The sequence below is a fragment of the Otolemur garnettii genome, unplaced genomic scaffold (genome assembly GCF_000181295.1).
Source record: "Otolemur garnettii isolate 467f Iridium unplaced genomic scaffold, OtoGar3 scaffold00005, whole genome shotgun sequence".
Taxonomy (NCBI): Eukaryota; Metazoa; Chordata; class Mammalia; order Primates; family Galagidae; genus Otolemur; species Otolemur garnettii.
This window is the reverse complement of record NW_003852400.1, coordinates 23,945,151-23,952,079: the sequence shown is the minus strand read 5'-3', so window position 1 is coordinate 23,952,079 and position 6,929 is coordinate 23,945,151. Positions and strand designations below refer to the sequence as shown.

The window sequence follows — 6,929 nt, the reverse complement described above, 5'->3', positions numbered from 1 at the left end:
ATTCAAATATCTGCGACAAGAGAAAGATGATAATGTCCACTATTACAAGGATTACTTATTGTTTTACAGGTCCTACATGTGCAATTGGAAAGGGTGAACAAATACAAGATTTGAAGAGACAACATAGAATTATTATTTACATGTATGATTAAATCGTATAGCTGGAAAACATTGCAAACAAGTAAAATTAATATATGAAAACCAGTTATTTTCTTATGTACAATGAAAGTTATTTTAAGATATAAAGTAATAAAAGTGTGTGTGTTATCGTAACAAAATGATAAAATGTAATAGGAATAAACTTAAGAAATTTTTGAGATAGAGGCACATTAAAAGAATACAGAGGAATACAACAAGATTTGTATAAATCTAATGATATATTTACCATGTTCTTGGATTAAAAGATTAAGTATTTTAATGGCAGCAGATCTCCCTATATCTACACATTAATATTATACCATTGAAATCAACACACAAATAATTTATAGAATAAATAACAATGTACGTAGAAACAGATAATTTCTGAAGTGAGATTAGTCCTACAAGGTACTAAATGCTACATTAATTAATGTAAAATTTTACTGGTCCCTAAAAACAAAACAATGTAACAAAGAGTTGAGTTGCATACCAAAATCCTCATGGTAATATGGCTTATTATGAAAGAAGCATTTCCAATTCGACATTAAACAAAAAGACTTATTTAATAACTAATGCTGGACAATTGCCTTGCCTAATAGAAAATTAACAAATTCATTTCTGCCCTAGCCGTTTTGCCAAGAAGAAGTCCAATCGGGCTAGAGATTTAAACAAAGGTACTCTAAAGGTAGTAAATTATGTGAGAATTTAAAGATTAATTTTAAAATGAGAGGAGCCTTTCCAAACATGGCACAAAACTTAGAAGCCATAAAAGTGATAAATATGTTTACATAAAAATTAAACATTTTCTGCATAATAATAGAATACTAGGAATAAGATAGCATTGACAAACTGGAAAGAACATTCGTAATATACTATATTTCATAAAGGACTACTTTATTAATATATTTAGGGTTTTTAGGAATTAGAGAAAATATTTTAAAACCAGTAGGAAAATAGGGAGAGGACATAAGCAGGCAGTTTGTAGAAAAATAAATTCAAACATTTAATGTATTGAAATTGAATGAAACGAGGACATTGTCAGCCTTTCCAATGACCAAAGAAATGTTCATTAAAATAGCGATAATATATAATTTAAACTTATCAGATAGATACATATTAAAATATTTATGCATGTATGATTATCATCACACATTCTCTCTCTAGGGTAAGTCATTCTAAGATGTTAACAATATTTGCCTCTAGGGAGGGCAACCAGAGGATGAGGGTAAGATAAATATGTACTTTTTACAGCATAACTACAGTGTATGTTTAAAATTTTTAACCATGTGTCTATCACTTTTACAGATTAAAATAATTACTTAAAAATATTAGTTGAAGCCAGAACAGTTAAATAGATTACTTAATGTCAGCACAATTAATAAATAACAGATACATCATTCAAGCCCAGGGCTATATTATTTGGACAAAAGTACATAAATAGATTGTTGACATTAATTTGCATAATTGTTTCTAAACTTTTTGTTACTAAATCCAACACAACAAGGATACTGCGAATAAGGGCTACCTCTCCAGGAAGAGCCCTGTGAACTCACTTGTTGGGAAGTTGATATTTTTAGTCTGCACTATTTTCTTTACTAATAGAGATAGCAACTTGTGGTGACACTTTCACAATCATCTCTAGTAAATCTGAGGGGGGTTGAGTGTTTTATTTATTTACTTATTTTTTGCAGGTTTTTTTTTGGCTAGGGCTTTGAACCCACCACCTCCAGTGTATGGGGCCAGCGCCCTACTCCTTTGAGCCACAGGTGCTGCCCTGTGTGTTTTTTTTAAACTTCAGAATATTATGGGGGTATAAATGGAATGGTTATATCAATTGCTTTTGTACATTTTGAGCCAGACTTATAAGTGTGCCTCTCAACCAAACAGTGTGCATTGTACCTCTCTGATTCCCCCTCCCACCTACTGGCTTTCTGTTGAGTTTTACTACCAAATATGCACGTGGGTGTTGATCAATTAGTTTCAATTTAATAGTGAATACATGAAGTGTTTATTTTTTCTTTTGCTTTTTTTTTTTCTTAAAGACAAAGTCTCGGCTCGGTGCCTGTGGCTCAAGCGGCTAAGGCGCCAGCCACATACACCTAAGGCGGCGGGTTCGAATCCCCAGCCCGGGCCTCCAAACAACAATGATGGCTGCAACCAAAAAATGGCCAGGGGCTGAGGCAGGAGACTCGCTTGAGCCCAGGAGTTGGAGGTTGCTGTGAGCGTGATGCCATGGCATTCTACCCAGGGGGATAGCTTGAGGCTCTGTCTCAAAAAAAAAAAGACAAAGTCTCACTGTGTCACCCTCAATAGAATGCTGTCATGTCACAGCTCACAGCAACTGCCAGTTCTCGGGCTTAAGTGATTCTCTTGCCTCAGCCTCCCAAGTAGCTGGGACTACAGCTACACCTGGCTATTTTTTTGTTGCAGTTTTTGGTTGGGGCTGGTTCGAACCGCCACCCTTGGTCTATGGGGCTGGCGCCTTACTCACTGAGCCACAGGTGCCGCCCATGTTTATTTTTTTTATTCCTGTGAAACTTCACTTAGAAGACTGGTCTCCAATTCTACCCAGGTTGTTACAAAAGATATTAATCGACCTCTTTTTCATGGCTGTGTAGTACTCCATGGTACACATGTACCACATTTTATTAATCCACTCATGTATTGATGGGCACTTGGGTTAGTTCCACATCTTTTTAAAGCTTTTTTTTTATAAAGCTTTCTTTTCATTGTAAAATTAGTGCTCTGTGTGTGAATAACTGTAATCATTATCCATTTTGCTAAATGCCATCACTTTGCACCATTAAATTGCAAAACCTAAATAGAGAATAAAAATACATCTTGGTGTTTTGTTTGGCTGAAGTGAACTAAAGAACTCAAGGAATTTATCTCTGGAACATTATAGAGCACCTCTCTGGGAACTGAACCAGAGAATTTACTTTTCTTTTCTTTCTTTCTTTCTTCTTTTAAATCACAGAATCCACTTACTGAAATTGTGCCTCACAGAGCATTGACCTTTAGACTATAATGGCTTCCTCGGGGCCATTACAACTTACAGGGCAAATACCTTCCAGTCTTTCAACCTACAAGTAAAGGTTACAAGTTTTAGAGCACAAAGTACATAACTCTTTACTTGTAAATTCACTTTCCGCACTGAAATCCAAAACCATTAGCCCACTTTGAGGACTTTTAGGGTATGAAATGACATTTTTAAAAATCGAATTTATCTTTGAGTAGAAAGGGGGCTTTTTAAAAAGTACGATATCCTAGGATAATAGATTTGACTGAAACCTTAAAGGCCACCAAGTAAAACCTCCTGCTCTGATCAGGATTCCCAGTTTGTCTTCTAACTGAACATGTAGGGAGAGAGGACTGGAGGACTAAGTTTTATTTGGTGTAATTTATCTTTCTCTGTAAAAATGTACATCAACATTCAAAGTAATTATCAAAGTAGTGAGATGACCACTTGTCTTTTTCTTTTGCTTATATTTTCTAAAGTTTAAGTCAACCTATGTGAAGTATGGTTTTTATTTATTTTTATCATTGGGGATTCATTGAGGCTACAAAGAACCAGGTTACACTGATTGCATTTGTTAGGTAAAGTCCCTCTTATAATTGCGCCCCACTTAAATACAATATCAATTGTAAAATTTAGAAACTACAAATGCAAACAAGGATGAAAAATAGAATCACCATATAAAGTTTGGTGTTTATCCTATCATTAAAGATTCTATTGTATAACATAGAAACACCTATATTGTGACTAGGTTAATCAGCAAGTACTTTAAAAACTGCCCATGGCAGTGCCATAAAAAGGATATGAGGTTTTTCTCTCTCATGTTAAAATCCAGATATAGGGAGTCTAGAGCTGGATAGCAATTCTGTTCCATTAAGTCCTCAGGAAATTCGGTTCTTTTCACCTTCTGGGTCCTCTGTATGCGGCTCCATTCCTAAGGTCTGTTAATGATCCGAAATAGAAGCTCCAGCCATCACTCACATTCTAGTCAGAGTCAAGGAAGGGACAGAAAGGAACATGGCTTGTCCTTTTAAGAATTCCTAAGGTTAATTATGCCACTTCCTTTTAACAGTCACATGACACCACATTCTTTCGCAAGGCAGTCTGGGAAATAGATTGTTTTTGGCCAGGAGATGGCATGGTCAACTGAAAATCCTATGTTCAGTTTTCTGCTTGCTAAATTCTTCTCTCAGTGGTGCACAACCTCATACTGCTCCTTAAAGTGGGGAAAAATTTTTGAGCCTTTATCTCTGTTCTGCCCTGATTTATAAAATCATTATAAAATCAAAACTATAGCCTAAAGACAAAAGTTTAGATACAATGGAAAAAAAATTCAGAATAATGAATTATCAAAATGGATTCAAAATGAAATAGAAAATAATAACTTCTAAAGTGTTCATCATTGCCTATCTATCACCAGTATTCCTACATCCAAGAAAAGTTGTTCAGTCTAATCATGTCATTTTACCAAACTCTCAGATTTTCACTAATCCTATTTCTAACAAATTGTCTCAGAGACTAGAAAAAGAGGAAAGTTACTTAACTTGTTTTATGAGGCTAATAAAACCTCTATACTTGATCTTGTTAAAGAGAGCATAACAAAATAAAATCAGAGAGGAAAGGCAGTTATGAATTTGGCTTAAGCTAAAAGGCAGTGATAAATTTAGCTTTAGCTTATGCAGAAAAAAATTGTGAGGATTTTTACTGGATCTATATTGAATGTATAGGTTAATCTGAGTGGGTTTCTCTTTATGTCTAAGGAAGAGAAGTACTGACAGTTTCAATTTTGGTTTGAAGATTTTTCTCATTCAATTTTTTTCTTCTTTAGTATTTTAGAAGTTAACGATTCTGTTTCTATTCATTCAATATTTACACTTGCAGTTTTAACATAGATAAACGAAGTCTAATCCCAATGAATGTAACAGTACAAAAACCCAAGGATGCTTTCTCTATGACCACCTCCCTCCACGTCAATGAATGATTCTTGCGGTCCCTTCTGCAGCACCTGTACTCAAATTGGAATGATACGATGAAGATTAGCATGGCCCCAGAGCAAGGACGTCATCCAATTCCTGAAGTGTTCCAGTGAAAATATAAATAGTGTTGCCAAAAACTGTAGGGTCTATTTCACCATAAACCAGATGCAATTATTTGTAATGGTCATTAGTTTTATAAACATAACATATTTCTTAGGATATCTGTACCTCAGATTTTCATTTGATATCTTTTTTTCCTGCTTGAAACATATTCTTTAGATTTTCTTTTGTTGCCAGCCTGTTAGTGGTAAATTCTCTCAGGGAGTATCTTTCATTAAGAAGTATCTTCAATTTCTCCATCTTATTGAGAAGACAGTTTGGTCCGGATGCAGTTTTAGGTTGAATGTTGATTCTTTCAACACACTTAATGCTATTCTGCCATGGTTCGCTTCTACACTTATTTCTGAGACCTCTCTGATAAAATGCTGTTTGTGTATGTGATCTGTCTTTTCTCTCAGGCTTTTTTCATACCGTATTAATCATCTTTTGTTTGTTTGAAAATATTAAACATATTCATCTTATATTCTGTTTGATAATGCTAACATCTTAAATCTTTCTGCATCTACTCTGTTTTTTGATGAGATTTTACCCATTCTTGAGTGGATTGTCATTTTTACCACAAGTGACATATTTTCCTTTGAACATTGAGTGATAATTCTTTGAACTGGGGTTGAAATTGGGTTCCTCAAAAGAGGATCTGCATACTATTCTTACATATCATCCTAAATTTCAGTTCTTAGCTGTGGTTGAAATTTTTCTTTTTCTTTTTCTTCTTTTTTTTTTTGCAGAGACAGAGTCTCACTTTTTCACCCTTGGTAGAGTGCTGTGGTGTCACACAGCTCACGGCAACCTCCAAATCTTGGGCTTAGGTGATTCTCTTGCCTCAACCTCCTGAGTAGCTTGTGGTTGGAATTTTTTGTCGTTTTGGTTACAGCTTGCTGGTTATTTGTTATTGTATTGCTTTATTTATTTGGGTGTTTTTCATCTGGACTATATATCTTCTTATAACATAAATTCACAATAAAAATCAAAGTAAGGCAGACTGTTGCTGGAAATTCTCAAGAAAGATTATTTTTCCCTCTCCACTCAATGCCAAGATGGGCATTTTTGGCCCCCTCCATACTTCTTTCCACAGAGGTTATGTTAGTTTGCAATCTCATCAGTGCTCCCTTCTCCCCACATCCATGCCAGCATCTGCAACTCTGGGACTTTGTGATGTGGGCTATTCTCATTGGGGTTAAGTGATATTTCAGGGTGGTTTTGATTTACATTTATCTGATGATTAGAGTCGATGAGCATTTTTTCATGTGTTTGTGGCCATTTGTCTGTCATCTTCAGAGAATTTTCTGTTCAAGTCTCTTGCCCACTAATAAATGAGATTGTCTGCTGTTTTCTGGTTGGTCAGTTTGAGTTCTCTGTAGACTCTAGTTATTAGCCCTTTATCACATTTGTAGCATACAAATAAATATTTTCTCCCATTGTGAAGGCTGTTTGCTTTAGTTATTGAGCCTTAGCTGTGCAGAAGCTTTTTAACTTGATCTTGTCCCATTATGTATTTCTGGCATTGCTTCAATTGCCACTGGGGTCTTCTTCATAAAATCTTTCCCCAGGCTGATATTGTCAAGAGTTTTCCCCATTCCTTTTTCTAGAGTTTTTATTGTTTTGTGTCTTAAATTTAAATCTTTTATCAGCATGAGTCAATTTTTGTAAATGTTGAGAGCTGTGGGTCCAGTTTCAGT

At 35.1% G+C, this 6,929-nt stretch overlaps 1 non-coding gene across 1 annotated transcript; it reads left to right on the top strand.

The window, feature by feature from the left end:
• The first annotated feature begins 5,143 nt into the window (after nucleotides 1-5,143).
• On the top strand, nucleotides 5,144-5,246 carry LOC111721974. The gene has a single exon (XR_002770950.1). It is a non-coding gene; the product is annotated as a U6 spliceosomal RNA (small nuclear RNA).
• Nucleotides 5,247-6,929: the final 1,683 nt, after the last annotated feature.